General features: G+C 56.5%; 53 non-coding genes and 1 pseudogene across 53 annotated transcripts; all 54 read left to right on the top strand.

Moving 5' to 3' along the window:
* Nucleotides 1–6: 6 nt before the first annotated feature.
* LOC140586235 (U5 spliceosomal RNA) lies at nucleotides 7–120 on the top strand. The gene has a single exon (XR_011988099.1). It is a non-coding gene; the product is annotated as a U5 spliceosomal RNA (small nuclear RNA).
* Nucleotides 121–315: 195 nt separating this feature from the next.
* LOC140585859 (U2 spliceosomal RNA) lies at nucleotides 316–507 on the top strand. Its single transcript, XR_011987796.1, has one exon. It is a non-coding gene; the product is annotated as a U2 spliceosomal RNA (small nuclear RNA).
* A 440-nt stretch (nucleotides 508–947) lies between these two features.
* Nucleotides 948–1061, top strand: LOC140586233 (U5 spliceosomal RNA). The gene has a single exon (XR_011988097.1). It is a non-coding gene; the product is annotated as a U5 spliceosomal RNA (small nuclear RNA).
* A 195-nt stretch (nucleotides 1062–1256) lies between these two features.
* LOC140585858 (U2 spliceosomal RNA) lies at nucleotides 1257–1448 on the top strand. The gene has a single exon (XR_011987795.1). It is a non-coding gene; the product is annotated as a U2 spliceosomal RNA (small nuclear RNA).
* Nucleotides 1449–1944: 496 nt separating this feature from the next.
* On the top strand, nucleotides 1945–2058 carry LOC140585806 (U5 spliceosomal RNA). The gene has a single exon (XR_011987744.1). It is a non-coding gene; the product is annotated as a U5 spliceosomal RNA (small nuclear RNA).
* A 194-nt stretch (nucleotides 2059–2252) lies between these two features.
* On the top strand, nucleotides 2253–2443 carry LOC140585632 (U2 spliceosomal RNA). Its single transcript, XR_011987570.1, has one exon. It is a non-coding gene; the product is annotated as a U2 spliceosomal RNA (small nuclear RNA).
* A 384-nt stretch (nucleotides 2444–2827) lies between these two features.
* On the top strand, nucleotides 2828–2951 carry LOC140585807 (U5 spliceosomal RNA; annotated as a pseudogene).
* Nucleotides 2952–3147: 196 nt separating this feature from the next.
* LOC140585857 (U2 spliceosomal RNA) lies at nucleotides 3148–3339 on the top strand. Its single transcript, XR_011987794.1, has one exon. It is a non-coding gene; the product is annotated as a U2 spliceosomal RNA (small nuclear RNA).
* Nucleotides 3340–3777: 438 nt separating this feature from the next.
* LOC140585803 (U5 spliceosomal RNA) lies at nucleotides 3778–3893 on the top strand. The gene has a single exon (XR_011987741.1). It is a non-coding gene; the product is annotated as a U5 spliceosomal RNA (small nuclear RNA).
* A 195-nt stretch (nucleotides 3894–4088) lies between these two features.
* LOC140585856 (U2 spliceosomal RNA) lies at nucleotides 4089–4280 on the top strand. Its single transcript, XR_011987793.1, has one exon. It is a non-coding gene; the product is annotated as a U2 spliceosomal RNA (small nuclear RNA).
* Nucleotides 4281–4718: 438 nt separating this feature from the next.
* Nucleotides 4719–4832, top strand: LOC140586232 (U5 spliceosomal RNA). Its single transcript, XR_011988096.1, has one exon. It is a non-coding gene; the product is annotated as a U5 spliceosomal RNA (small nuclear RNA).
* Nucleotides 4833–5027: 195 nt separating this feature from the next.
* On the top strand, nucleotides 5028–5219 carry LOC140585855 (U2 spliceosomal RNA). The gene has a single exon (XR_011987792.1). It is a non-coding gene; the product is annotated as a U2 spliceosomal RNA (small nuclear RNA).
* A 439-nt stretch (nucleotides 5220–5658) lies between these two features.
* Nucleotides 5659–5772, top strand: LOC140586231 (U5 spliceosomal RNA). Its single transcript, XR_011988095.1, has one exon. It is a non-coding gene; the product is annotated as a U5 spliceosomal RNA (small nuclear RNA).
* Nucleotides 5773–5967: 195 nt separating this feature from the next.
* Nucleotides 5968–6159, top strand: LOC140585854 (U2 spliceosomal RNA). Its single transcript, XR_011987791.1, has one exon. It is a non-coding gene; the product is annotated as a U2 spliceosomal RNA (small nuclear RNA).
* Nucleotides 6160–6604: 445 nt separating this feature from the next.
* On the top strand, nucleotides 6605–6718 carry LOC140586230 (U5 spliceosomal RNA). Its single transcript, XR_011988094.1, has one exon. It is a non-coding gene; the product is annotated as a U5 spliceosomal RNA (small nuclear RNA).
* A 195-nt stretch (nucleotides 6719–6913) lies between these two features.
* Nucleotides 6914–7102, top strand: LOC140585987 (U2 spliceosomal RNA). Its single transcript, XR_011987923.1, has one exon. It is a non-coding gene; the product is annotated as a U2 spliceosomal RNA (small nuclear RNA).
* A 429-nt stretch (nucleotides 7103–7531) lies between these two features.
* LOC140586229 (U5 spliceosomal RNA) lies at nucleotides 7532–7645 on the top strand. The gene has a single exon (XR_011988093.1). It is a non-coding gene; the product is annotated as a U5 spliceosomal RNA (small nuclear RNA).
* A 195-nt stretch (nucleotides 7646–7840) lies between these two features.
* LOC140585853 (U2 spliceosomal RNA) lies at nucleotides 7841–8032 on the top strand. The gene has a single exon (XR_011987790.1). It is a non-coding gene; the product is annotated as a U2 spliceosomal RNA (small nuclear RNA).
* A 434-nt stretch (nucleotides 8033–8466) lies between these two features.
* On the top strand, nucleotides 8467–8580 carry LOC140586227 (U5 spliceosomal RNA). Its single transcript, XR_011988091.1, has one exon. It is a non-coding gene; the product is annotated as a U5 spliceosomal RNA (small nuclear RNA).
* Nucleotides 8581–8775: 195 nt separating this feature from the next.
* Nucleotides 8776–8967, top strand: LOC140585852 (U2 spliceosomal RNA). Its single transcript, XR_011987789.1, has one exon. It is a non-coding gene; the product is annotated as a U2 spliceosomal RNA (small nuclear RNA).
* Nucleotides 8968–9406: 439 nt separating this feature from the next.
* LOC140586226 (U5 spliceosomal RNA) lies at nucleotides 9407–9520 on the top strand. The gene has a single exon (XR_011988090.1). It is a non-coding gene; the product is annotated as a U5 spliceosomal RNA (small nuclear RNA).
* A 195-nt stretch (nucleotides 9521–9715) lies between these two features.
* On the top strand, nucleotides 9716–9907 carry LOC140585851 (U2 spliceosomal RNA). The gene has a single exon (XR_011987788.1). It is a non-coding gene; the product is annotated as a U2 spliceosomal RNA (small nuclear RNA).
* A 439-nt stretch (nucleotides 9908–10346) lies between these two features.
* LOC140586225 (U5 spliceosomal RNA) lies at nucleotides 10347–10460 on the top strand. The gene has a single exon (XR_011988089.1). It is a non-coding gene; the product is annotated as a U5 spliceosomal RNA (small nuclear RNA).
* Nucleotides 10461–10655: 195 nt separating this feature from the next.
* Nucleotides 10656–10847, top strand: LOC140585849 (U2 spliceosomal RNA). The gene has a single exon (XR_011987786.1). It is a non-coding gene; the product is annotated as a U2 spliceosomal RNA (small nuclear RNA).
* Nucleotides 10848–11297: 450 nt separating this feature from the next.
* On the top strand, nucleotides 11298–11411 carry LOC140586224 (U5 spliceosomal RNA). The gene has a single exon (XR_011988088.1). It is a non-coding gene; the product is annotated as a U5 spliceosomal RNA (small nuclear RNA).
* Nucleotides 11412–11606: 195 nt separating this feature from the next.
* LOC140585848 (U2 spliceosomal RNA) lies at nucleotides 11607–11798 on the top strand. The gene has a single exon (XR_011987785.1). It is a non-coding gene; the product is annotated as a U2 spliceosomal RNA (small nuclear RNA).
* A 451-nt stretch (nucleotides 11799–12249) lies between these two features.
* On the top strand, nucleotides 12250–12363 carry LOC140586223 (U5 spliceosomal RNA). Its single transcript, XR_011988087.1, has one exon. It is a non-coding gene; the product is annotated as a U5 spliceosomal RNA (small nuclear RNA).
* Nucleotides 12364–12558: 195 nt separating this feature from the next.
* On the top strand, nucleotides 12559–12750 carry LOC140585847 (U2 spliceosomal RNA). The gene has a single exon (XR_011987784.1). It is a non-coding gene; the product is annotated as a U2 spliceosomal RNA (small nuclear RNA).
* A 446-nt stretch (nucleotides 12751–13196) lies between these two features.
* On the top strand, nucleotides 13197–13310 carry LOC140586222 (U5 spliceosomal RNA). The gene has a single exon (XR_011988086.1). It is a non-coding gene; the product is annotated as a U5 spliceosomal RNA (small nuclear RNA).
* Nucleotides 13311–13505: 195 nt separating this feature from the next.
* Nucleotides 13506–13697, top strand: LOC140585846 (U2 spliceosomal RNA). The gene has a single exon (XR_011987783.1). It is a non-coding gene; the product is annotated as a U2 spliceosomal RNA (small nuclear RNA).
* A 438-nt stretch (nucleotides 13698–14135) lies between these two features.
* LOC140586221 (U5 spliceosomal RNA) lies at nucleotides 14136–14249 on the top strand. Its single transcript, XR_011988085.1, has one exon. It is a non-coding gene; the product is annotated as a U5 spliceosomal RNA (small nuclear RNA).
* Nucleotides 14250–14444: 195 nt separating this feature from the next.
* LOC140585845 (U2 spliceosomal RNA) lies at nucleotides 14445–14636 on the top strand. The gene has a single exon (XR_011987782.1). It is a non-coding gene; the product is annotated as a U2 spliceosomal RNA (small nuclear RNA).
* A 418-nt stretch (nucleotides 14637–15054) lies between these two features.
* On the top strand, nucleotides 15055–15168 carry LOC140586220 (U5 spliceosomal RNA). Its single transcript, XR_011988084.1, has one exon. It is a non-coding gene; the product is annotated as a U5 spliceosomal RNA (small nuclear RNA).
* A 195-nt stretch (nucleotides 15169–15363) lies between these two features.
* On the top strand, nucleotides 15364–15555 carry LOC140585844 (U2 spliceosomal RNA). Its single transcript, XR_011987781.1, has one exon. It is a non-coding gene; the product is annotated as a U2 spliceosomal RNA (small nuclear RNA).
* A 434-nt stretch (nucleotides 15556–15989) lies between these two features.
* LOC140586219 (U5 spliceosomal RNA) lies at nucleotides 15990–16103 on the top strand. The gene has a single exon (XR_011988083.1). It is a non-coding gene; the product is annotated as a U5 spliceosomal RNA (small nuclear RNA).
* Nucleotides 16104–16298: 195 nt separating this feature from the next.
* Nucleotides 16299–16490, top strand: LOC140585843 (U2 spliceosomal RNA). Its single transcript, XR_011987780.1, has one exon. It is a non-coding gene; the product is annotated as a U2 spliceosomal RNA (small nuclear RNA).
* A 438-nt stretch (nucleotides 16491–16928) lies between these two features.
* On the top strand, nucleotides 16929–17042 carry LOC140586218 (U5 spliceosomal RNA). Its single transcript, XR_011988082.1, has one exon. It is a non-coding gene; the product is annotated as a U5 spliceosomal RNA (small nuclear RNA).
* A 195-nt stretch (nucleotides 17043–17237) lies between these two features.
* LOC140585842 (U2 spliceosomal RNA) lies at nucleotides 17238–17429 on the top strand. The gene has a single exon (XR_011987779.1). It is a non-coding gene; the product is annotated as a U2 spliceosomal RNA (small nuclear RNA).
* Nucleotides 17430–17880: 451 nt separating this feature from the next.
* On the top strand, nucleotides 17881–17994 carry LOC140586216 (U5 spliceosomal RNA). The gene has a single exon (XR_011988080.1). It is a non-coding gene; the product is annotated as a U5 spliceosomal RNA (small nuclear RNA).
* A 195-nt stretch (nucleotides 17995–18189) lies between these two features.
* On the top strand, nucleotides 18190–18381 carry LOC140585841 (U2 spliceosomal RNA). The gene has a single exon (XR_011987778.1). It is a non-coding gene; the product is annotated as a U2 spliceosomal RNA (small nuclear RNA).
* Nucleotides 18382–18812: 431 nt separating this feature from the next.
* LOC140586215 (U5 spliceosomal RNA) lies at nucleotides 18813–18926 on the top strand. The gene has a single exon (XR_011988079.1). It is a non-coding gene; the product is annotated as a U5 spliceosomal RNA (small nuclear RNA).
* Nucleotides 18927–19121: 195 nt separating this feature from the next.
* On the top strand, nucleotides 19122–19313 carry LOC140585840 (U2 spliceosomal RNA). Its single transcript, XR_011987777.1, has one exon. It is a non-coding gene; the product is annotated as a U2 spliceosomal RNA (small nuclear RNA).
* A 430-nt stretch (nucleotides 19314–19743) lies between these two features.
* On the top strand, nucleotides 19744–19857 carry LOC140586214 (U5 spliceosomal RNA). Its single transcript, XR_011988078.1, has one exon. It is a non-coding gene; the product is annotated as a U5 spliceosomal RNA (small nuclear RNA).
* Nucleotides 19858–20053: 196 nt separating this feature from the next.
* On the top strand, nucleotides 20054–20245 carry LOC140585838 (U2 spliceosomal RNA). Its single transcript, XR_011987775.1, has one exon. It is a non-coding gene; the product is annotated as a U2 spliceosomal RNA (small nuclear RNA).
* Nucleotides 20246–20653: 408 nt separating this feature from the next.
* Nucleotides 20654–20767, top strand: LOC140586213 (U5 spliceosomal RNA). Its single transcript, XR_011988077.1, has one exon. It is a non-coding gene; the product is annotated as a U5 spliceosomal RNA (small nuclear RNA).
* A 195-nt stretch (nucleotides 20768–20962) lies between these two features.
* On the top strand, nucleotides 20963–21153 carry LOC140585983 (U2 spliceosomal RNA). Its single transcript, XR_011987920.1, has one exon. It is a non-coding gene; the product is annotated as a U2 spliceosomal RNA (small nuclear RNA).
* A 444-nt stretch (nucleotides 21154–21597) lies between these two features.
* Nucleotides 21598–21711, top strand: LOC140586212 (U5 spliceosomal RNA). Its single transcript, XR_011988076.1, has one exon. It is a non-coding gene; the product is annotated as a U5 spliceosomal RNA (small nuclear RNA).
* Nucleotides 21712–21906: 195 nt separating this feature from the next.
* Nucleotides 21907–22098, top strand: LOC140585837 (U2 spliceosomal RNA). Its single transcript, XR_011987774.1, has one exon. It is a non-coding gene; the product is annotated as a U2 spliceosomal RNA (small nuclear RNA).
* Nucleotides 22099–22524: 426 nt separating this feature from the next.
* LOC140586211 (U5 spliceosomal RNA) lies at nucleotides 22525–22638 on the top strand. The gene has a single exon (XR_011988075.1). It is a non-coding gene; the product is annotated as a U5 spliceosomal RNA (small nuclear RNA).
* Nucleotides 22639–22831: 193 nt separating this feature from the next.
* LOC140585836 (U2 spliceosomal RNA) lies at nucleotides 22832–23023 on the top strand. Its single transcript, XR_011987773.1, has one exon. It is a non-coding gene; the product is annotated as a U2 spliceosomal RNA (small nuclear RNA).
* A 447-nt stretch (nucleotides 23024–23470) lies between these two features.
* Nucleotides 23471–23583, top strand: LOC140585801 (U5 spliceosomal RNA). Its single transcript, XR_011987739.1, has one exon. It is a non-coding gene; the product is annotated as a U5 spliceosomal RNA (small nuclear RNA).
* A 195-nt stretch (nucleotides 23584–23778) lies between these two features.
* Nucleotides 23779–23970, top strand: LOC140585981 (U2 spliceosomal RNA). Its single transcript, XR_011987918.1, has one exon. It is a non-coding gene; the product is annotated as a U2 spliceosomal RNA (small nuclear RNA).
* A 437-nt stretch (nucleotides 23971–24407) lies between these two features.
* LOC140586210 (U5 spliceosomal RNA) lies at nucleotides 24408–24521 on the top strand. The gene has a single exon (XR_011988074.1). It is a non-coding gene; the product is annotated as a U5 spliceosomal RNA (small nuclear RNA).
* Nucleotides 24522–24716: 195 nt separating this feature from the next.
* On the top strand, nucleotides 24717–24898 carry LOC140585986 (U2 spliceosomal RNA). The gene has a single exon (XR_011987922.1). It is a non-coding gene; the product is annotated as a U2 spliceosomal RNA (small nuclear RNA).

Here is a 24898-nt window from a genome sequence, read left to right as displayed (position 1 = left end):
CCATATCGACTCGGGTCTCTCTTCATCCCGTATAAATCTTTCGCCTTTTACTAAAGATTTCCGTGGAGAGGGATAGCGATGAGTTCATGGTATTTTTGGAGGCTCTGCCCAAGCAGAGCTGCACTGCTGCTGTCAAAGGAAGACTGGGCCCGGCTTAGCGGCTGGCGTTAGGTGCCCGGTGGCGCGGCTGTGGTCTCCCTGGATCACGCGTGGACTCGCCGGGCGACACCTGCCAGAGGGGCTGGTGAGGGCTGAGCCGCGCCAGCTCCGTCGGCATCCCGCATGCCGGCGCCCGGCGGGGCGCAATTTGTGGGTATCGCTTCTCGGCCTTTTGGCTAAGATCAAGTGTAGTATCTGTTCTTATCAGTTTAATATCTGATACGTCCCCCATGGAGGGGACCACATATTAAACGGATTTTTGGAACAGGGAGCCGGAAGTGGGGCTTGCCCCGTCCGCTCCACGCATCGACCCGGTATTGCAGTGCTTCCGGGAATGGTGCACCTCTACTGCCCCCTGTTGTCGAAAGGCAGAACGGATGACTGACTGACTGACTGACTGACTGACTGACTGACTGACTGACTGACTGACTGACTGAGTGAGTGACTAATAGACTGAGTGCTGTGAGGGGGGGGGCCCTGTCTGTGCGTGGCCCCCGTTTCCCGCCGGTTTTCTTTTTTTTTTTTTTTTTTTTTTTTTTTTTTTTAAAGGAAGGTGACACACTGTTTGTGCGGTGGACAGCTGCGCTGAGGTAAGGCATGATGTCATCTTTGCCTTTTGAATTTCCCCTCATGTTTGTTAAAATGATTGCTGTCTTTTGAGAGGACAGGAGGACAGGGAGGAGTCGGGGCCCCGAGGACGGCGGCTGCGACGCCCCTGGGCATTCTACTCCGAGCGGGGCGTCACGCAGGCCCGGCTAACGGCGACGGGCTTGGCGGCGGCCCCATATCGACTCGGGTCTCTCTTCATCCCGTATAAATCTTTCGCCTTTTACTAAAGATTTCCGTGGAGAGGGATAGCGATGAGTTCATGGTATTTTTGGAGGCTCTGCCCAAGCAGAGCTGCACTGCTGCTGTCAAAGGAAGACTGGGCCCGGCTTAGCGGCTGGCGTTAGGTGCCCGGTGGCGCGGCTGTGGTCTCCCTGGATCACGCGTGGACTCGCCGGGCGACACCTGCCAGAGGGGCTGGTGAGGGCTGAGCCGCGCCAGCTCCGTCGGCATCCCGCATGCCGGCGCCCGGCGGGGCGCAATTTGTGGGTATCGCTTCTCGGCCTTTTGGCTAAGATCAAGTGTAGTATCTGTTCTTATCAGTTTAATATCTGATACGTCCCCCATGGAGGGGACCACATATTAAACGGATTTTTGGAACAGGGAGCCGGAAGTGGGGCTTGCCCCGTCCGCTCCACGCATCGACCCGGTATTGCAGTGCTTCCGGGAATGGTGCACCTCTACTGCCCCCTGTTGTCGAAAGGCAGACCCGGTATTGCAGTGCTTCCGGAATGGTGCAACCTCTACTGCCCCTGGTTGTCGAAAGGCAGAGAGGACTGACTCGACTGACTGACTGACTGACTGACTGAGCGACTGACTGACTGAGTGAGTGAGTGAGTGACTAATAGACTGAGTGCTGTGAGGGGGGGGCCCTGTCTGTGCGTGGCCCCCGTTTCCCGCCGTTTTTTTTTTTTTTTTTTTTTTTTTTTTTTTTTTTTTTAAAGGAAGGTGACACACTGTTTGTGCGGTGGACGCTGCGCTGAGGTAAGGCATGATGTCATCTTTGCCTTGAATTTCCCCTCATGTTTGTTAAATGATTGCTGTCTTTTGAGAGGACAGGAGGACAGGGAGGAGTCGGGGCCCCGAGGACGGCGGCTGCGACGCCCCTGGGCATTCTACTCCGAGCGGGGCGTCACGCAGGCCCGGCTAACGGCGACGGGCTTGGCGGCGGCCCCATATCGACTCGGGTCTCTCTTCATCCCGTATAAATCTTTCGCCTTTTACTAAGATTTCCGTGGAGAGGGATAGCGATGAGTTCATGGTATTTTTGGGAGGCTCTGCCCAAGCAGAGCTGCACTGCTGCTGTCAAAGGAAGACTGGGCCCGGCTTAGCGGCTGGCGTTAGGTGCCCGGTGGCGCGGCTGTGGTCTCCTGGATCACGCGTGGACTCGCCGGGCGACACCTGCCAGAGGGGCTGGTGAGGGCTGAGCCGCGCCAGCTCCGTCGGCATCCCGCATGCCGGCGCCCGGCGGGGCGCAATTTGTGGGTATCGCTTCTCGGCCTTTTGGCTAAGATCAAGTGTAGTATCTGTTCTTATCAGTTTAATATCTGATACGTCCCCCTGGAGGGGACCACATATTAAACGGATTTTTGGAACAGGGAGCCGGAAGTGGGGCTTGCCCCGTCCGCTCCACGCATCGACCCGGTATTGCAGTGCTTCCGGGAATGGTGCACCTCTACTGCCCCCTGTTGTCGAAAGGCAGAACTGACTGACTGACTGACTGACTGACTGACTGACTGACTGACTGACTGACTGAGTGAGTGAGTGAGTGACTAATAGACTGAGTGCTGTGAGGGGGGGCCCTGTCTGTGCGTGGCCCCGTTTCCCGCCGGTTTTCTTTTTTTTTTTTTTTTTTTTTTTTTTTTTTTAAAGGAAGGTGACACACTGTTTGTGCGGTGGACAGCTGCGCTGAGTAAGGCATGATGTCATCTTTGCCTTTGAATTTCCCTCATGTTTGTTAAAATGATTGCTGTCTTTTGAGAGGACAGGAGGACAGGGAGGAGTCGGGGCCCCGAGGACGGCGGCTGCGACGCCCCTGGGCATTCTACTCCGAGCGGGGGCGTCACGCAGGCCCGGCTAACGGCGACGGGCTTGCGTATAAATCTTTCGCCTTTTACTAAAGATTTCCGTGGAGATGGATAGCGATGAGTTCATGGTATTTTTGGAGGCTCTGCCCAAGCAGAGCTGCACTGCTGCTGTCAAAGGAAGACTGGGCCCGGCTTAGCGGCTGGCGTTAGGTGCCCGGTGGCGCGGCTGTGGTCTCCCTGGATCACGCGTGGACTCGCCGGGCGACACCTGCCAGAGGGGCTGGTGAGGGCTGAGCCGCGCCAGCCTCCGTCGGCATCCCGCATGCCGGCGCCCGGCGGGGCGCAATTTGTGGGTATCGCTTCTCGGCCTTTTGGCTAAGATCAAGTGTAGTATCTGTTCTTATCAGTTTAATATCTGATACGTCCCCCATGGAGGGGACCACATATTAAACGGATTTTTGGAACAGGGAGCCGGAAGTGGGGCTTGCCCCGTCCGCTCCACGCATCGACCCGGTATTGCAGTGCTTCCGGGAATGGTGCACCTCTACTGCCCCCTGTTGTCGAAAGGCAGAACTGACTGACTGACTGACTGACTGACTGACTGACTGACTGACTGACTGACTGACTGAGTGAGTGAGTGAGTGACTAATAGACTGAGTGCTGTGAGGGGGGGGCCCTGTCTGTGCGTGGCCCCCGTTTCCCGCCGGTTTTCTTTTTTTTTTTTTTTTTTTTTTTTTTTTTTAAAGGAAGGTGACACACTGTTGTGCGGTGGACAGCTGCGCTGAGGTAAGGCATGATGTCATCTTTGCCTTTTGAATTTCCCCTCATGTTTGTTAAAATGAATTGCTGTCTTTTGAGAGGACAGGAGGACAGGGAGGAGTCGGGGCCCCGAGGACGGCGGCTGCGACGCCCCTGGGCATTCTACTCCGAGCGGGGGCGTCACGCAGGCCCGGCTAACGGCGACGGGCTGGCGGCGGCCCCATATCGACTCGGGTCTCTCTCTTCATCCCGTATAAATCTTTCGCCTTTTACTAAAGATTTCCGTGGAGAGGGATAGCGATGAGTTCATGGTATTTTTGGAGGCTCTGCCCAAGCAGAGCTGCACTGCTGCTGTCAAAGGAAGACTGGGCCCGGCTTAGCGGCTGGCGTTAGGTGCCCGGTGGCGCGGCTGTGGTCTCCCTGGATCACGCGTGGACTCGCCGGGCGACACCTGCCAGAGGGGCTGGTGAGGGCTGAGCCGCGCCAGCTCCGTCGGCATCCCGCATGCCGGCGCCCGGCGGGGCGCAATTTGTGGGTATCGCTTCTCGGCCTTTTGGCTAAGATCAAGTGTAGTATCTGTTCTTATCAGTTTAATATCTGATACGTCCCCCATGGAGGGGACCACATATTAAACGGATTTTTGGAACAGGGAGCCGGAAGTGGGGCTTGCCCCGTCCGCTCCACGCATCGACCCGGTATTGCAGTGCTTCCGGGAATGGTGCACCTCTACTGCCCCCTGTTGTCGAAAGGCAGAACTGACTGACTGACTGACTGACTGACTTGACTGACTGACTGACTGACTGAGTGAGTGAGTGAGTGACTAATAGACTGAGTGCTGTGAGGGGGGGGGCCCTGTCTGTGCGTGGCCCCCGTTTCCCGCCGTTTTTTTTTTTTTTTTTTTTTTTTTTTTTTTTTTTTTTTTTAAAGGAAGGTGACACACTGTTTGTGCGGTGGACAGCTGCGCTGAGGTAAGGCATGATGTCATCTTTGCCTTTTGAATTTCCCCTCATGTTTGTTAAAATGATTGCTGTCTTTTGAGAGGACAGGAGGACAGGGAGGAGTCGGGGCCCCGAGGACGGCGGCTGCGACGCCCCTGGGCATTCTACTCCGAGCGGGGGCGTCACGCAGGCCCGGCTAACGGCGACGGGCTTGGCGGCGGCCCCATATCGACTCGGGTCTCTCTTCATCCCGTATAAATCTTTCGCCTTTTACTAAAGATTTCCGTGGAGAGGGATAGCGATGAGTTCATGGTATTTTTGGAGGCTCTGCCCAAGCAGAGCTGCACTGCTGCTGTCAAAGGAAGACTGGGCCCGGCTTAGCGGCTGGCGTTAGGTGCCCGGTGGCGCGGCTGTGGTCTCCCTGGATCACGCGTGGACTCGCCGGGCGACACCTGCCAGAGGGGCTGGTGAGGGCTGAGCCGCGCCAGCTCCGTCGGCATCCCGCATGCCGGCGCCCGGCGGGGCGCAATTTGTGGGTATCGCTTCTCGGCCTTTTGGCTAAGATCAAGTGTAGTATCTGTTCTTATCAGTTTAATATCTGATACGTCCCCCATGGAGGGGACCACATATTAAACGGATTTTTGGAACAGGGAGCCGGAAGTGGGGCTTGCCCCGTCCGCTCCACGCATCGACCCGGTATTGCAGTGCTTCCGGGAATGGTGCACCTCTACTGCCCCCTGTTGTCGAAAGGCAGAACTGACTGACTGACTGACTGACTGACTGACTGACTGACTGACTGACTGACTGAGTGAGTGAGTGAGTGACTAATAGACTGAGTGCTGTGAGGGGGGGGGCCCTGTCTGTGCGTGGCCCCCGTTTCCCGCCGGTTTTCTTTTTTTTTTTTTTTTTTTTTTTTTTTTTTTTTAAAGGAAGGTGACACACTGTTTGTGCGGTGGACAGCTGCGCTGAGGTAAGGCATGATGTCATCTTTGCCTTTTGAATTTCCCCTCATGTTTGTTAAAATGATTGCTGTCTTTTGAGAGGACAGGAGGACAGGGAGGAGTCGGGGCCCCGAGGACGGCGGCTGCGACGCCCCTGGGCATTCTACTCCGAGCGGGGGCGTCACGCAGGCCCGGCTAACGGCGACGGGCTTGGCGGCGGCCCCATATCGACTCGGGTCTCTCTTCATCCCGTATAAATCTTTCGCCTTTTACTAAAGATTTCCGTGGAGAGGGATAGCGATGAGTTCATGGTATTTTTGGAGGCTCTGCCCAAGCAGAGCTGCACTGCTGCTGTCAAAGGAAGACTGGGCCCGGCTTAGCGGCTGGCGTTAGGTGCCCGGTGGCGCGGCTGTGGTCTCCCTGGATCACGCGTGGACTCGCCGGGCGACACCTGCCAGAGGGGCTGGTGAGGGCTGAGCCGCGCCAGCTCCGTCGGCATCCCGCATGCCGGCGCCCGGCGGGGCGCAATTTGTGGGTATCGCTTCTCGGCCTTTTGGCTAAGATCAAGTGTAGTATCTGTTCTTATCAGTTTAATATCTGATACGTCCCCCATGGAGGGGACCACATATTAAACGGATTTTTGGAACAGGGAGCCGGAAGTGGGGCTTGCCCCGTCCGCTCCACGCATCGACCCGGTATTGCAGTGCTTCCGGGAATGGTGCACCTCTACTGCCCCCTGTTGTCGAAAGGCAGAACTGACTGACTGACTGACTGACTGACTGACTGACTGACTGACTGACTGACTGACTGAGTGAGTGAGTGAGTGACTAATAGACTGAGTGCTGTGAGGGGGGGGGCCCTGTCTGTGCGTGGCCCCGCGGCCCCGTTTCCCGCCGTTTTTCTTTTTTTTTTTTTTTTTTTTTTTTTTTTAAAGGAAGGTGACACACTGTTTGTGCGGTGGACAGCTGCGCTGAGGTAAGGCATGATGTCATCTTTGCCTTTTGAATTTCCCCTCATGTTTGTTAAAATGATTGCTGTCTTTTGAGAGGACAGGAGGACAGGGAGGAGTCGGGGCCCCGAGGACGGCGGCTGCGACGCCCCTGGGCATTCTACTCCGAGCGGGGGCGTCACGCAGGCCCGGCTAACGGCGACGGGCTTGGCGGCGGCCCCATATCGACTCGGGTCTCTCTTCATCCCGTATAAATCTTTCGCCTTTTACTAAAGATTTCCGTGGAGAGGGATAGCGATGAGTTCATGGTATTTTTGGAGGCTCTGCCCAAGCAGAGCTGCACTGCTGCTGTCAAAGGAAGACTGGGCCCGGCTTAGCGGCTGGCGTTAGGTGCCCGGTGGCGCGGCTGTGGTCTCCCTGGATCACGCGTGGACTCGCCGGGCGACACCTGCCAGAGGGGCTGGTGAGGGCTGAGCCGCGCCAGCTCCGTCGGCATCCCGCATGCCGGCGCCCGGCGGGGCGCAATTTGTGGGTATCGCTTCTCGGCCTTTTGGCTAAGATCAAGTGTAGTATCTGTTCTTATCAGTTTAATATCTGATACGTCCCCCATGGAGGGGACCACATATTAAACGGATTTTTGGAACAGGGAGCCGGAAGTGGGGCTTGCCCCGTCCGCTCCACGCATCGACGTATTGCAGTGCTTCCGGGAATGGTGCACCTCTACTGCCCCCTGTTGTCGAAAGGCAGAACTGACTGACTGACTGACTGACTGACTGACTGACTGACTGACTGACTGACTGACTGACTGAGTGAGTGAGTGACTAATAGACTGAGTGCTGTGAGGGGGGGGGCCCTGTCTGTGCGTGGCCCCCGTTTCCCGCCGGTTTTCTTTTTTTTTTTTTTTTTTTAAAGGAAGGTGACACACTGTTTGTGCGGTGGACAGCTGCGCTGAGGTAAGGCATGATGTCATCTTTGCCTTTTGAATTTCCCCTCATGTTTGTTAAAATGATTGCTGTCTTTTGAGAGGACAGGAGGACAGGGAGGAGTCGGGGCCCCGAGGACGGCGGCTGCGACGCCCCTGGGCATTCTACTCCGAGCGGGGGCGTCACGCAGGCCCGGCTAACGGCGACGGGCTTGGCGGCGGCCCCATATCGACTCGGGTCTCTCTTCATCCCGTATAAATCTTTCGCCTTTTACTAAAGATTTCCGTGGAGAGGGATAGCGATGAGTTCATGGTATTTTTGGAGGCTCTGCCCAAGCAGAGCTGCACTGCTGCTGTCAAAGGAAGACTGGGCCCGGCTTAGCGGCTGGCGTTAGGTGCCCGGTGGCGCGGCTGTGGTCTCCCTGGATCACGCGTGGACTCGCCGGGCGACACCTGCCAGAGGGGCTGGTGAGGGCTGAGCCGCGCCAGCTCCGTCGGCATCCCGCATGCCGGCGCCCGGCGGGGCGCAATTTGTGGGTATCGCTTCTCGGCCTTTTGGCTAAGATCAAGTGTAGTATCTGTTCTTATCAGTTTAATATCTGATACGTCCCCCATGGAGGGGACCACATATTAAACGGATTTTTGGAACAGGGAGCCGGAAGTGGGGCTTGCCCCGTCCGCTCCACGCATCGACCCGGTATTGCAGTGCTTCCGGGAATGGTGCACCTCTACTGCCCCCTGTTGTCGAAAGGCAGAACTGACTGACTGACTGACTGACTGACTGACTGACTGACTGACTGACTGAGTGAGTGAGTGAGTGACTAATAGACTGAGTGCTGTGAGGGGGGGGGCCCTGTCTGTGCGTGGCCCCCGTTTCCCGCCGGTTTTCTTTTTTTTTTTTTTTTTTTTTTTTTTTTTTTTAAAGGAAGGTGACACACTGTTTGTGCGGTGGACAGCTGCGCTGAGGTAAGGCATGATGTCATCTTTGCCTTTTGAATTTCCCCTCATGTTTGTTAAAATGATTGCTGTCTTTTGAGAGGACAGGAGGACAGGGAGGAGTCGGGGCCCCGAGGACGGCGGCTGCGACGCCCCTGGGCATTCTACTCCGAGCGGGGGCGTCACGCAGGCCCGGCTAACGGCGACGGGCTTGGCGGCGGCCCCATATCGACTCGGGTCTCTCTTCATCCCGTATAAATCTTTCGCCTTTTACTAAAGATTTCCGTGGAGAGGGATAGCGATGAGTTCATGGTATTTTTGGAGGCTCTGCCCAAGCAGAGCTGCACTGCTGCTGTCAAAGGAAGACTGGGCCCGGCTTAGCGGCTGGCGTTAGGTGCCCGGTGGCGCGGCTGTGGTCTCCCTGGATCACGCGTGGACTCGCCGGGCGACACCTGCCAGAGGGGCTGGTGAGGGCTGAGCCGCGCCAGCTCCGTCGGCATCCCGCATGCCGGCGCCCGGCGGGGCGCAATTTGTGGGTATCGCTTCTCGGCCTTTTGGCTAAGATCAAGTGTAGTATCTGTTCTTATCAGTTTAATATCTGATACGTCCCCCATGGAGGGGACCACATATTAAACGGATTTTTGGAACAGGGAGCCGGAAGTGGGGCTTGCCCCGTCCGCTCCACGCATCGACCCGGTATTGCAGTGCTTCCGGGAATGGTGCACCTCTACTGCCCCCTGTTGTCGAAAGGCAGAACTGACTGACTGACTGACTGACTGACTGACTGACTGACTGACTGACTGACTGAGTGAGTGAGTGAGTGACTAATAGACTGAGTGCTGTGAGGGGGGGGGCCCTGTCTGTGCGTGGCCCCCGTTTCCCGCCGTTTTTCTTTTTTTTTTTTTTTTTTTTTTTTTTTTTTTTTAAAGGAAGGTGACACACTGTTTGTGCGGTGGACAGCTGCGCTGAGGTAAGGCATGATGTCATCTTTGCCTTTTGAATTTCCCCTCATGTTTGTTAAAATGATTGCTGTCTTTTGAGAGGACAGGAGGACAGGGAGGAGTCGGGGCCCCGAGGACGGCGGCTGCGACGCCCCTGGGCATTCTACTCCGAGCGGGGGCGTCACGCAGGCCCGGCTAACGGCGACGGGCTTGGCGGCGGCCCCATATCGACTCGGGTCTCTCTTCATCCCGTATAAATCTTTCGCCTTTTACTAAAGATTTCCGTGGAGAGGGATAGCGATGAGTTCATGGTATTTTTGGAGGCTCTGCCCAAGCAGAGCTGCACTGCTGCTGTCAAAGGAAGACTGGGCCCGGCTTAGCGGCTGGCGTTAGGTGCCCGGTGGCGCGGCTGTGGTCTCCCTGGATCACGCGTGGACTCGCCGGGCGACACCTGCCAGAGGGGCTGGTGAGGGCTGAGCCGCGCCAGCTCCGTCGGCATCCCGCATGCCGGCGCCCGGCGGGGCGCAATTTGTGGGTATCGCTTCTCGGCCTTTTGGCTAAGATCAAGTGTAGTATCTGTTCTTATCAGTTTAATATCTGATACGTCCCCCATGGAGGGGACCACATATTAAACGGATTTTTGGAACAGGGAGCCGGAAGTGGGGCTTGCCCCGTCCGCTCCACGCATCGACCCGGTATTGCAGTGCTTCCGGGAATGGTGCACCTCTACTGCCCCCTGTTGTCGAAAGGCAGAACTGACTGACTGACTGACTGACTGACTGACTGACTGACTGACTGACTGACTGAGTGAGTGAGTGAGTGACTAATAGACTGAGTGCTGTGAGGGGGGGGGCCCTGTCTGTGCGTGGCCCCCGTTTCCCGCCGTTTTTCTTTTTTTTTTTTTTTTTTTTTTTTTTTTTTTTTAAAGGAAGGTGACACACTGTTTGTGCGGTGGACAGCTGCGCTGAGGTAAGGCATGATGTCATCTTTGCCTTTTGAATTTCCCCTCATGTTTGTTAAAATGATTGCTGTCTTTTGAGAGGACAGGAGGACAGGGAGGAGTCGGGGCCCCGAGGACGGCGGCTGCGACGCCCCTGGGCATTCTACTCCGAGCGGGGGCGTCACGCAGGCCCGGCTAACGGCGACGGGCTTGGCGGCGGCCCCATATCGACTCGGGTCTCTCTTCATCCCGTATAAATCTTTCGCCTTTTACTAAAGATTTCCGTGGAGAGGGATAGCGATGAGTTCATGGTATTTTTGGAGGCTCTGCCCAAGCAGAGCTGCACTGCTGCTGTCAAAGGAAGACTGGGCCCGGCTTAGCGGCTGGCGTTAGGTGCCCGGTGGCGCGGCTGTGGTCTCCCTGGATCACGCGTGGACTCGCCGGGCGACACCTGCCAGAGGGGCTGGTGAGGGCTGAGCCGCGCCAGCTCCGTCGGCATCCCGCATGCCGGCGCCCGGCGGGGCGCAATTTGTGGGTATCGCTTCTCGGCCTTTTGGCTAAGATCAAGTGTAGTATCTGTTCTTATCAGTTTAATATCTGATACGTCCCCCATGGAGGGGACCACATATTAAACGGATTTTTGGAACAGGGAGCCGGAAGTGGGGCTTGCCCCGTCCGCTCCACGCATCGACCCGGTATTGCAGTGCTTCCGGGAATGGTGCACCTCTACTGCCCCCTGTTGTCGAAAGGCAGAACTGACTGACTGACTGACTGACTGACTGACTGACTGACTGACTGACTGACTGACTGACTGACTGAGTGAGTGAGTGAGTGACTAATAGACTGAGTGCTGTGAGGGGGGGGGCCCTGTCTGTGCGTGGCCCCCGTTTCCCGCCGGTTTTCTTTTTTTTTTTTTTTTTTTTTTTTTTTTTTTTAAAGGAAGGTGACACACTGTTTGTGCGGTGGACAGCTGCGCTGAGGTAAGGCATGATGTCATCTTTGCCTTTTGAATTTCCCCTCATGTTTGTTAAAATGATTGCTGTCTTTTGAGAGGACAGGAGGACAGGGAGGAGTCGGGGCCCCGAGGACGGCGGCTGCGACGCCCCTGGGCATTCTACTCCGAGCGGGGGCGTCACGCAGGCCCGGCTAACGGCGACGGGCTTGGCGGCGGCCCCATATCGACTCGGGTCTCTCTTCATCCCGTATAAATCTTTCGCCTTTTACTAAAGATTTCCGTGGAGAGGGATAGCGATGAGTTCATGGTATTTTTGGAGGCTCTGCCCAAGCAGAGCTGCACTGCTGCTGTCAAAGGAAGACTGGGCCCGGCTTAGCGGCTGGCGTTAGGTGCCCGGTGGCGCGGCTGTGGTCTCCCTGGATCACGCGTGGACTCGCCGGGCGACACCTGCCAGAGGGGCTGGTGAGGGCTGAGCCGCGCCAGCTCCGTCGGCATCCCGCATGCCGGCGCCCGGCGGGGCGCAATTTGTGGGTATCGCTTCTCGGCCTTTTGGCTAAGATCAAGTGTAGTATCTGTTCTTATCAGTTTAATATCTGATACGTCCCCCATGGAGGGGACCACATATTAAACGGATTTTTGGAACAGGGAGCCGGAAGTGGGGCTTGCCCCGTCCGCTCCACGCATCGACCCGGTATTGCAGTGCTTCCGGGAATGGTGCACCTCTACTGCCCCCTGTTGTCGAAAGGCAGAACTGACTGACTGACTGACTGACTGACTGACTGACTGACTGACTGACTGACTGACTGACTGACTGAGTGAGTGAGTGAGTGACTAATAGACTGAGTGCTGTGAGGGGGGGGGCCCTGTCTGTGCGTGGCCCCCGTTTCCCGCCGTTTTTTTTTTTTTTTTTTTTTTTTTTTTTTTTTTTTTTTAAAGGAAGGTGACACACTGTTTGTGCGGTGGACAGCTGCGCTGAGGTAAGGCATGATGTCATCTTTGCCTTTTGAATTTCCCCTCATGTTTGTTAAAATGATTGCTGTCTTTTGAGAGGACAGGAGGACAGGGAGGAGTCGGGGCCCCGAGGACGGCGGCTGCGACGCCCCTGGGCATTCTACTCCGAGCGGGGGCGTCACGCAGGCCCGGCTAACGGCGACGGGCTTGGCGGCGGCCCCATATCGACTCGGGTCTCTCTTCATCCCGTATAAATCTTTCGCCTTTTACTAAAGATTTCCGTGGAGAGGGATAGCGATGAGTTCATGGTATTTTTGGAGGCTCTGCCCAAGCAGAGCTGCACTGCTGCTGTCAAAGGAAGACTGGGCCCGGCTTAGCGGCTGGCGTTAGGTGCCCGGTGGCGCGGCTGTGGTCTCCCTGGATCACGCGTGGACTCGCCGGGCGACACCTGCCAGAGGGGCTGGTGAGGGCTGAGCCGCGCCAGCTCCGTCGGCATCCCGCATGCCGGCGCCCGGCGGGGCGCAATTTGTGGGTATCGCTTCTCGGCCTTTTGGCTAAGATCAAGTGTAGTATCTGTTCTTATCAGTTTAATATCTGATACGTCCCCCATGGAGGGGACCACATATTAAACGGATTTTTGGAACAGGGAGCCGGAAGTGGGGCTTGCCCCGTCCGCTCCACGCATCGACCCGGTATTGCAGTGCTTCCGGGAATGGTGCACCTCTACTGCCCCCTGTTGTCGAAAGGCAGAACTGACTGACTGACTGACTGACTGACTGACTGACTGACTGACTGACTGACTGACTGACTGAGTGAGTGAGTGAGTGACTAATAGACTGAGTGCTGTGAGGGGGGGGGCCCTGTCTGTGCGTGGCCCCCGTTTCCCGCCGGTTTTCTTTTTTTTTTTTTTTTTTTTTTTTTTTTTTTTAAAGGAAGGTGACACACTGTTTGTGCGGTGGACAGCTGCGCTGAGGTAAGGCATGATGTCATCTTTGCCTTTTGAATTTCCCCTCATGTTTGTTAAAATGATTGCTGTCTTTTGAGAGGACAGGAGGACAGGGAGGAGTCGGGGCCCCGAGGACGGCGGCTGCGACGCCCCTGGGCATTCTACTCCGAGCGGGGGCGTCACGCAGGCCCGGCTAACGGCGACGGGCTTGGCGGCGGCCCCATATCGACTCGGGTCTCTCTTCATCCCGTATAAATCTTTCGCCTTTTACTAAAGATTTCCGTGGAGAGGGATAGCGATGAGTTCATGGTATTTTTGGAGGCTCTGCCCAAGCAGAGCTGCACTGCTGCTGTCAAAGGAAGACTGGGCCCGGCTTAGCGGCTGGCGTTAGGTGCCCGGTGGCGCGGCTGTGGTCTCCCTGGATCACGCGTGGACTCGCCGGGCGACACCTGCCAGAGGGGCTGGTGAGGGCTGAGCCGCGCCAGCTCCGTCGGCATCCCGCATGCCGGCGCCCGGCGGGGCGCAATTTGTGGGTATCGCTTCTCGGCCTTTTGGCTAAGATCAAGTGTAGTATCTGTTCTTATCAGTTTAATATCTGATACGTCCCCCATGGAGGGGACCACATATTAAACGGATTTTTGGAACAGGGAGCCGGAAGTGGGGCTTGCCCCGTCCGCTCCACGCATCGACCCGGTATTGCAGTGCTTCCGGGAATGGTGCACCTCTACTGCCCCCTGTTGTCGAAAGGCAGAACTGACTGACTGACTGACTGACTGACTGACTGACTGACTGACTGACTGACTGAGTGAGTGAGTGAGTGACTAATAGACTGAGTGCTGTGAGGGGGGGGGCCCTGTCTGTGCGTGGCCCCCGTTTCCCGCCGTTTTTCTTTTTTTTTTTTTTTTTTTTTTTTTTTTTTTTAAAGGAAGGTGACACACTGTTTGTGCGGTGGACAGCTGCGCTGAGGTAAGGCATGATGTCATCTTTGCCTTTTGAATTTCCCCTCATGTTTGTTAAAATGATTGCTGTCTTTTGAGAGGACAGGAGGACAGGGAGGAGTCGGGGCCCCGAGGACGGCGGCTGCGACGCCCCTGGGCATTCTACTCCGAGCGGGGGCGTCACGCAGGCCCGGCTAACGGCGACGGGCTTGGCGGCGGCCCCATATCGACTCGGGTCTCTCTTCATCCCGTATAAATCTTTCGCCTTTTACTAAAGATTTCCGTGGAGAGGGATAGCGATGAGTTCATGGTATTTTTGGAGGCTCTGCCCAAGCAGAGCTGCACTGCTGCTGTCAAAGGAAGACTGGGCCCGGCTTAGCGGCTGGCGTTAGGTGCCCGGTGGCGCGGCTGTGGTCTCCCTGGATCACGCGTGGACTCGCCGGGCGACACCTGCCAGAGGGGCTGGTGAGGGCTGAGCCGCGCCAGCTCCGTCGGCATCCCGCATGCCGGCGCCCGGCGGGGCGCAATTTGTGGGTATCGCTTCTCGGCCTTTTGGCTAAGATCAAGTGTAGTATCTGTTCTTATCAGTTTAATATCTGATACGTCCCCCATGGAGGGGACCACATATTAAACGGATTTTTGGAACAGGGAGCCGGAAGTGGGGCTTGCCCCGTCCGCTCCACGCATCGACCCGGTATTGCAGTGCTTCCGGGAATGGTGCACCTCTACTGCCCCCTGTTGTCGAAAGGCAGAACTGACTGACTGACTGACTGACTGACTGAGTGAGTGAGTGAGTGACTAATAGACTGAGTGCTGTGAGGGGGGGGGCCCTGTCTGTGCGTGGCCCCCGTTTCCCGCCGTTTTTCTTTTTTTTTTTTTTTTTTTTTTTTTTTTTTTTTTTTAAAGGAAGGTGACACACTGTTTGTGCGGTGGACAGCTGCGCTGAGGTAAGGCATGATGTCATCTTTGCCTTTTGAATTTCCCCTCATGTTTGTTAAAATGATTGCTGTCTTTTGAGAGGACAGGAGGACAGGGAGGAGTCGGGGCCCCGAGGACGGCGGCTGCGACGCCCCTGGGCATTCTACTCCGAGCGGGGGCGTCACGCAGGCCCGGCTAACGGCGACGGGCTTGGCGGCGGCCCCATATCGACTCGGGTCTCTCTTCATCCCGTATAAATCTTTCGCCTTTTACTAAAGATTTCCGTGGAGAGGGATAGCGATGAGTTCATGGTATTTTTGGAGGCTCTGCCCAAGCAGAGCTGCACTGCTGCTGTCAAAGGAAGACTGGGCCCGGCTTAGCGGCTGGCGTTAGGTGCCCGGTGGCGCGGCTGTGGTCTCCCTGGATCACGCGTGGACTCGCCGGGCGACACCTGCCAGAGGGGCTGGTGAGGGCTGAGCCGCGCCAGCTCCGTCGGCATCCCGCATGCCGGCGCCCGGCGGGGCGCAATTTGTGGGTATCGCTTCTCGGCCTTTTGGCTAAGATCAAGTGTAGTATCTGTTCTTATCAGTTTAATATCTGATACGTCCCCCATGGAGGGGACCACATATTAAACGGATTTTTGGAACAGGGAGCCGGAAGTGGGGCTTGCCCCGTCCGCTCCACGCATCGACCCGGTATTGCAGTGCTTCCGGGAATGGTGCACCTCTACTGCCCCCTGTTGTCGAAAGGCAGAACTGACTGACTGACTGACTGACTGACTGACTGACTGACTGACTGACTGAGTGAGTGAGTGAGTGACTAATAGACTGAGTGCTGTGAGGGGGGGGGCCCTGTCTGTGCGTGGCCCCCGTTTCCCGCCGGTTTTCTTTTTTTTTTTTTTTTTTTTTTTTTTTTTTTTAAAGGAAGGTGACACACTGTTTGTGCGGTGGACAGCTGCGCTGAGGTAAGGCATGATGTCATCTTTGCCTTTTGAATTTCCCCTCATGTTTGTTAAAATGATTGCTGTCTTTTGAGAGGACAGGAGGACAGGGAGGAGTCGGGGCCCCGAGGACGGCGGCTGCGACGCCCCTGGGCATTCTACTCCGAGCGGGGGCGTCACGCAGGCCCGGCTAACGGCGACGGGCTTGGCGGCGGCCCCATATCGACTCGGGTCTCTCTTCATCCCGTATAAATCTTTCGCCTTTTACTAAAGATTTCCGTGGAGAGGGATAGCGATGAGTTCATGGTATTTTTGGAGGCTCTGCCCAAGCAGAGCTGCACTGCTGCTGTCAAAGGAAGACTGGGCCCGGCTTAGCGGCTGGCGTTAGGTGCCCGGTGGCGCGGCTGTGGTCTCCCTGGATCACGCGTGGACTCGCCGGGCGACACCTGCCAGAGGGGCTGGTGAGGGCTGAGCCGCGCCAGCTCCGTCGGCATCCCGCATGCCGGCGCCCGGCGGGGCGCAATTTGTGGGTATCGCTTCTCGGCCTTTTGGCTAAGATCAAGTGTAGTATCTGTTCTTATCAGTTTAATATCTGATACGTCCCCCATGGAGGGGACCACATATTAAACGGATTTTTGGAACAGGGAGCCGGAAGTGGGGCTTGCCCCGTCCGCTCCACGCATCGACCCGGTATTGCAGTGCTTCCGGGAATGGTGCACCTCTACTGCCCCCTGTTGTCGAAAGGCAGAACTGACTGACTGACTGACTGACTGACTGACTGACTGACTGACTGACTGACTGACTGAGTGAGTGAGTGAGTGACTAATAGACTGAGTGCTGTGAGGGGGGGGGCCCTGTCTGTGCGTGGCCCCCGTTTCCCGCCGGTTTTCTTTTTTTTTTTTTTTTTTTTTTTTTTTTAAAGGAAGGTGACACACTGTTTGTGCGGTGGACAGCTGCGCTGAGGTAAGGCATGATGTCATCTTTGCCTTTTGAATTTCCCCTCATGTTTGTTAAAATGATTGCTGTCTTTTGAGAGGACAGGAGGACAGGGAGGAGTCGGGGCCCCGAGGACGGCGGCTGCGACGCCCCTGGGCATTCTACTCCGAGCGGGGGCGTCACGCAGGCCCGGCTAACGGCGACGGGCTTGGCGGCGGCCCCATATCGACTCGGGTCTCTCTTCATCCCGTATAAATCTTTCGCCTTTTACTAAAGATTTCCGTGGAGAGGGATAGCGATGAGTTCATGGTATTTTTGGAGGCTCTGCCCAAGCAGAGCTGCACTGCTGCTGTCAAAGGAAGACTGGGCCCGGCTTAGCGGCTGGCGTTAGGTGCCCGGTGGCGCGGCTGTGGTCTCCCTGGATCACGCGTGGACTCGCCGGGCGACACCTGCCAGAGGGGCTGGTGAGGGCTGAGCCGCGCCAGCTCCGTCGGCATCCCGCATGCCGGCGCCCGGCGGGGCGCAATTTGTGGGTATCGCTTCTCGGCCTTTTGGCTAAGATCAAGTGTAGTATCTGTTCTTATCAGTTTAATATCTGATACGTCCCCCATGGAGGGGACCACATATTAAACGGATTTTTGGAACAGGGAGCCGGAAGTGGGGCTTGCCCCGTCCGCTCCACGCATCGACCCGGTATTGCAGTGCTTCCGGGAATGGTGCACCTCTACTGCCCCCTGTTGTCGAAAGGCAGAACTGACTGACTGACTGACTGACTGACTGACTGACTGACTGACTGACTGACTGACTGACTGACTGAGTGAGTGAGTGAGTGACTAATAGACTGAGTGCTGTGAGGGGGGGGGCCCTGTCTGTGCGTGGCCCCCGTTTCCCGCCGTTTTTTTTTTTTTTTTTTTTTTTTTTTTTTTTTTTTTTTAAAGGAAGGTGACACACTGTTTGTGCGGTGGACAGCTGCGCTGAGGTAAGGCATGATGTCATCTTTGCCTTTTGAATTTCCCCTCATGTTTGTTAAAATGATTGCTGTCTTTTGAGAGGACAGGAGGACAGGGAGGAGTCGGGGCCCCGAGGACGGCGGCTGCGACGCCCCTGGGCATTCTACTCCGAGCGGGGGCGTCACGCAGGCCCGGCTAACGGCGACGGGCTTGGCGGCGGCCCCATATCGACTCGGGTCTCTCTTCATCCCGTATAAATCTTTCGCCTTTTACTAAAGATTTCCGTGGAGAGGGATAGCGATGAGTTCATGGTATTTTTGGAGGCTCTGCCCAAGCAGAGCTGCACTGCTGCTGTCAAAGGAAGACTGGGCCCGGCTTAGCGGCTGGCGTTAGGTGCCCGGTGGCGCGGCTGTGGTCTCCCTGGATCACGCGTGGACTCGCCGGGCGACACCTGCCAGAGGGGCTGGTGAGGGCTGAGCCGCGCCAGCTCCGTCGGCATCCCGCATGCCGGCGCCCGGCGGGGCGCAATTTGTGGGTATCGCTTCTCGGCCTTTTGGCTAAGATCAAGTGTAGTATCTGTTCTTATCAGTTTAATATCTGATACGTCCCCCATGGAGGGGACCACATATTAAACGGATTTTTGGAACAGGGAGCCGGAAGTGGGGCTTGCCCCGTCCGCTCCACGCATCGACCCGGTATTGCAGTGCTTCCGGGAATGGTGCACCTCTACTGCCCCCTGTTGTCGAAAGGCAGAACTGACTGACTGACTGACTGACTGACTGACTGACTGACTGACTGACTGACTGACTGAGTGAGTGAGTGAGTGACTAATAGACTGAGTGCTGTGAGGGGGGGGGCCCTGTCTGTGCGTGGCCCCCGTTTCCCGCCGGTTTTCTTTTTTTTTTTTTTTTTTTTTAAAGGAAGGTGACACACTGTTTGTGCGGTGGACAGCTGCGCTGAGGTAAGGCATGATGTCATCTTTGCCTTTTGAATTTCCCCTCATGTTTGTTAAAATGATTGCTGTCTTTTGAGAGGACAGGAGGACAGGGAGGAGTCGGGGCCCCGAGGACGGCGGCTGCGACGCCCCTGGGCATTCTACTCCGAGCGGGGGCGTCACGCAGGCCCGGCTAACGGCGACGGGCTTGGCGGCGGCCCCATATCGACTCGGGTCTCTCTTCATCCCGTATAAATCTTTCGCCTTTTACTAAAGATTTCCGTGGAGAGGGATAGCGATGAGTTCATGGTATTTTTGGAGGCTCTGCCCAAGCAGAGCTGCACTGCTGCTGTCAAAGGAAGACTGGGCCCGGCTTAGCGGCTGGCGTTAGGTGCCCGGTGGCGCGGCTGTGGTCTCCCTGGATCACGCGTGGACTCGCCGGGCGACACCTGCCAGAGGGGCTGGTGAGGGCTGAGCCGCGCCAGCTCCGTCGGCATCCCGCATGCCGGCGCCCGGCGGGGCGCAATTTGTGGGTATCGCTTCTCGGCCTTTTGGCTAAGATCAAGTGTAGTATCTGTTCTTATCAGTTTAATATCTGATACGTCCCCCATGGAGGGGACCACATATTAAACGGATTTTTGGAACAGGGAGCCGGAAGTGGGGCTTGCCCCGTCCGCTCCACGCATCGACCCGGTATTGCAGTGCTTCCGGGAATGGTGCACCTCTACTGCCCCCTGTTGTCGAAAGGCAGAACTGACTGACTGACTGACTGACTGACTGACTGACTGACTGACTGAGTGAGTGAGTGAGTGACTAATAGACTGAGTGCTGTGAGGGGGGGGGCCCTGTCTGTGCGTGGCCCCCGTTTCCCGCCGTTTTTCTTTTTTTTTTTTTTTTTTTTTTTTTTTTTTTTAAAGGAAGGTGACACACTGTTTGTGCGGTGGACAGCTGCGCTGAGGTAAGGCATGATGTCATCTTTGCCTTTTGAATTTCCCCTCATGTTTGTTAAAATGATTGCTGTCTTTTGAGAGGACAGGAGGACAGGGAGGAGTCGGGGCCCCGAGGACGGCGGCTGCGACGCCCCTGGGCATTCTACTCCGAGCGGGGGCGTCACGCAGGCCCGGCTAACGGCGACGGGCTTGGCGGCGGCCCCATATCGACTCGGGTCTCTCTTCATCCCGTATAAATCTTTCGCCTTTTACTAAAGATTTCCGTGGAGAGGGATAGCGATGAGTTCATGGTATTTTTGGAGGCTCTGCCCAAGCAGAGCTGCACTGCTGCTGTTCAAAGGAAGACTGGGCCCGGCTTAGCGGCTGGCGTTAGGTGCCCGGTGGCGCGGCTGTGGTCTCCCTGGATCACGCGTGGACTCGCCGGGCGACACCTGCCAGAGGGGCTGGTGAGGGCTGAGCCGCGCCAGCTCCGTCGGCATCCCGCATGCCGGCGCCCGGCGGGGCGCAATTTGTGGGTATCGCTTCTCGGCCTTTTGGCTAAGATCAAGTGTAGTATCTGTTCTTATCAGTTTAATATCTGATACGTCCCCCATGGAGGGGACCACATATTAAACGGATTTTTGGAACAGGGAGCCGGAAGTGGGGCTTGCCCCGTCCGCTCCACGCATCGACCCGGTATTGCAGTGCTTCCGGGAATGGTGCACCTCTACTGCCCCCTGTTGTCGAAAGGCAGACTGACTGACTGACTGACTGACTGACTGACTGACTGACTGAGTGAGTGAGTGACTAATAGACTGAGTGCTGTGAGGGGGGGGCCCTGTCTGTGCGTGGCCCCCGTTTCCCGCCGGTTTTCTTTTTTTTTTTTTTTTTTTTTAAAGGAAGGTGACACACTGTTTGTGCGGTGGACAGCTGCGCTGAGGTAAGGCATGATGTCATCTTTGCCTTTTGAATTTCCCCTCATGTTTGTTAAAATGATTGCTGTCTTTTGAGAGGACAGGAGGACAGGGAGGAGTCGGGGCCCCGAGGACGGCGGCTGCGACGCCCCTGGGCATTCTACTCCGAGCGGGGCGTCACGCAGGCCCGGCTAACGGCGACGGGCTTGGCGGCGGCCCCATATCGACTCGGGTCTCTCTTCATCCCGTATAAATCTTTCGCCTTTTACTAAAGATTTCCGTGGAGAGGGATAGCGATGAGTTCATGGTATTTTTGGAGGCTCTGCCCAAGCAGAGCTGCACTGCTGCTGTCAAAGGAAGACTGGGCCCGGCTTAGCGGCTGGCGTTAGGTGCCCGGTGGCGCGGCTGTGGTCTCCCTGGATCACGCGTGGACTCGCCGGGCGACACCTGCCAGAGGGGCTGGTGAGGGCTGAGCCGCGCCAGCTCCGTCGGCATCCCGCATGCCGGCGCCCGGCGGGGCGCAATTTGTGGGTATCGCTTCTCGGCCTTTTGGCTAAGATCAAGTGTAGTATCTGTTCTTATCAGTTTAATATCTGATACGTCCCCCATGGAGGGGACCACATATTAAACGGATTTTTGGAACAGGAGCCGGAAGTGGGGCTTGCCCCGTCCGCTCCACGCATCGACCCGGTATTGCAGTGCTTCCGGGAATGGTGCACCTCTACTGCCCCCTGTTGTCGAAAGGCAGAACTGACTGACTGACTGACTGACTGACTGACTGACTGACTGACTGACTGACTGACTGAGTGAGTGAGTGAGTGACTAATAGACTGAGTGCTGTGAGGGGGGGGGCCCTGTCTGTGCGTGGCCCCCGTTTCCCGCCGGTTTTCTTTTTTTTTTTTTTTTTTTTTTTTTTTTTTTTTTAAAGGAAGGTGACACACTGTTTGTGCGGTGGACAGCTGCGCTGAGGTAAGGCATGATGTCATCTTTGCCTTTTGAATTTCCCCTCATGTTTGTTAAAATGATTGCTGTCTTTTGAGAGGACAGGAGGACAGGGAGGAGTCGGGGCCCCGAGGACGGCGGCTGCGACGCCCCTGGGCATTCTACTCCGAGCGGGGGCGTCACGCAGGCCCGGCTAACGGCGACGGGCTTGGCGGCGGCCCCATATCGACTCGGGTCTCTCTTCATCCCGTATAAATCTTTCGCCTTTTACTAAAGATTTCCGTGGAGAGGGATAGCGATGAGTTCATGGTATTTTTGGAGGCTCTGCCCAAGCAGAGCTGCACTGCTGCTGTCAAAGGAAGACTGGGCCCGGCTTAGCGGCTGGCGTTAGGTGCCCGGTGGCGCGGCTGTGGTCTCCCTGGATCACGCGTGGACTCGCCGGGCGACACCTGCCAGAGGGGCTGGTGAGGGCTGAGCCGCGCCAGCTCCGTCGGCATCCCGCATGCCGGCGCCCGGCGGGGCGCAATTTGTGGGTATCGCTTCTCGGCCTTTTGGCTAAGATCAAGTGTAGTATCTGTTCTTATCAGTTTAATATCTGATACGTCCCCCATGGAGGGGACCACATATTAAACGGATTTTTGGAACAGGGAGCCGGAAGTGGGGCTTGCCCCGTCCGCTCCACGCATCGACCCGGTATTGCAGTGCTTCCGGGAATGGTGCACCTCTACTGCCCCCTGTTGTCGAAAGGCAGAACTGACTGACTGACTGACTGACTGACTGACTGACTGACTGAGTGAGTGAGTGAGTGACTAATAGACTGAGTGCTGTGAGGGGGGGGCCCTGTCTGTGCGTGGCCCCCGTTTCCCGCCGTTTTTCTTTTTTTTTTTTTTTTTTTTTTTTTTTTTTTTTTAAAGGAAGGTGACACACTGTTTGTGCGGTGGACAGCTGCGCTGAGGTAAGGCATGATGTCATCTTTGCCTTTTGAATTTCCCCTCATGTTTGTTAAAATGATTGCTGTCTTTTGAGAGGACAGGAGGACAGGGAGGAGTCGGGGCCCCGAGGACGGCGGCTGCGACGCCCCTGGGCATTCTACTCCGAGCGGGGGCGTCACGCAGGCCCGGCTAACGGCGACGGGCTGGCGGCGGCCCCATATCGACTCGGGTCTCTCTTCATCCCGTATAAATCTTTCGCCTTTTACTAAAGATTTCCGTGGAGAGGGATAGCGATGAGTTCATGGTATTTTTGGAGGCTCTGCCCAAGCAGAGCTGCACTGCTGCTGTCAAAGGAAGACTGGGCCCGGCTTAGCGCTGGCGTTAGGTGCCCGGTGGCGCGGCTGTGGTCTCCCTGGATCACGCGTGGACTCGCCGGGCGACACCTGCCAGAGGGCTGGTGAGGGCTGAGCCGCGCCAGCTCCGTCGGCATCCCGCATGCCGGCGCCCGGCGGGGCGCAATTTGTGGGTATCGCTTCTCGGCCTTTTGGCTAAGATCAAGTGTAGTATCTGTTCTTATCAGTTTAATATCTGATACGTCCCCCATGGAGGGGACCACATATTAAACGGATTTTTGGAACAGGGAGCCGGAAGTGGGGCTTGCCCCGTCCGCTCCACGCATCGACCCGGTATTGCAGTGCTTCCGGGAATGGTGCACCTCTACTGCCCCCTGTTGTCGAAAGGCAGAACTGACTGACTGACTGACTGACTGACTGACTGACTGACTGACTGACTGACTGACTGACTGAGTGAGTGAGTGAGTGACTAATAGACTGAGTGCTGTGAGGGGGGGGGGCCCTGTCTGTGCGTGGCCCCCGTTTCCCGCCGTTTTTCTTTTTTTTTTTTTTTTTTTTTTTTTTTTTTTTAAAGGAAGGTGACACACTGTTTGTGCGGTGGACAGCTGCGCTGAGGTAAGGCATGATGTCATCTTTGCCTTTTGAATTTCCCCTCATGTTTGTTAAAATGATTGCTGTCTTTTGAGAGGACAGGAGGACAGGGAGGAGTCGGGGCCCCGAGGACGGCGGCTGCGACGCCCCTGGGCATTCTACTCCGAGCGGGGGCGTCACGCAGGCCCGGCTAACGGCGACGGGCTTGGCGGCGGCCCCATATCGACTCGGGTCTCTCTTCATCCGTATAAATCTTTCGCCTTTTACTAAAGATTTCCGTGGAGAGGGATAGCGATGAGTTCATGGTATTTTTGGAGGCTCTGCCCAAGCAGAGCTGCACTGCTGCTGTCAAAGGAAGACTGGGCCCGGCTTAGCGGCTGGCGTTAGGTGCCCGGTGGCGCGGCTGTGGTCTCCCTGGATCACGCGTGGACTCGCCGGGCGACACCTGCCAGAGGGGCTGGTGAGGGCTGAGCCGCGCCAGCTCCGTCGGCATCCCGCATGCCGGCGCCCGGCGGGGCGCAATTTGTGGGTATCGCTTCTCGGCCTTTTGGCTAAGATCAAGTGTAGTATCTGTTCTTATCAGTTTAATATCTGATACGTCCCCCATGGAGGGGACCACATATTAAACGGATTTTTGGAACAGGGAGCCGGAAGTGGGGCTTGCCCCGTCCGCTCCACGCATCGACCCGGTATTGCAGTGCTTCCTGGAATGGTGCACCTCTACTGCCCCCTGTTGTCGAAAGGCAGAACTGACTGACTGACTGACTGACTGACTGACTGACTGACTGACTGACTGACTGAGTGAGTGAGTGAGTGACTAATAGACTGAGTGCTGTGAGGGGGGGGGCCCTGTCTGTGCGTGGCCCCCGTTTCCCGCCGTTTTTCTTTTTTTTTTTTTTTTTTTTTTTTTTTTTTTAAAGGAAGGTGACACACTGTTTGTGCGGTGGACAGCTGCGCTGAGGTAAGGCATGATGTCATCTTTGCCTTTTGAATTTCCCCTCATGTTTGTTAAAATGATTGCTGTCTTTTGAGAGGACAGGAGGACAGGGAGGAGTCGGGGCCCCGAGGACGGCGGCTGCGACGCCCCTGGGCATTCTACTCCGAGCGGGGGCGTCACGCAGGCCCGGCTAACGGCGACGGGCTTGGCGGCGGCCCCATATCGACTCGGGTCTCTCTTCATCCCGTATAAATCTTTCGCCTTTTACTAAAGATTTCCGTGGAGAGGGATAGCGATGAGTTCATGGTATTTTTGGAGGCTCTGCCCAAGCAGAGCTGCACTGCTGCTGTCAAAGGAAGACTGGGCCCGGCTTAGCGGCTGGCGTTAGGTGCCCGGTGGCGCGGCTGTGGTCTCCCTGGATCACGCGTGGACTCGCCGGGCGACACCTGCCAGAGGGGCTGGTGAGGGCTGAGCCGCGCCAGCTCCGTCGGCATCCCGCATGCCGGCGCCCGGCGGGGCGCAATTTGTGGGTATCGCTTCTCGGCCTTTTGGCTAAGATCAAGTGTAGTATCTGTTCTTATCAGTTTAATATCTGATACGTCCCCCATGGAGGGGACCACATATTAAACGGATTTTTGGAACAGGGAGCCGGAAGTGGGGCTTGCCCCAGTCCGCTCCACGCATCGACCCGGTATTGCAGTGCTTCCGGGAATG

This window comes from Paramormyrops kingsleyae, unplaced genomic scaffold (assembly GCF_048594095.1).
Source record: "Paramormyrops kingsleyae isolate MSU_618 unplaced genomic scaffold, PKINGS_0.4 ups35, whole genome shotgun sequence".
Classification (NCBI taxonomy): Eukaryota; Metazoa; Chordata; class Actinopteri; order Osteoglossiformes; family Mormyridae; genus Paramormyrops; species Paramormyrops kingsleyae.
This window is presented reverse-complemented; position numbering and strand designations above follow the sequence as displayed.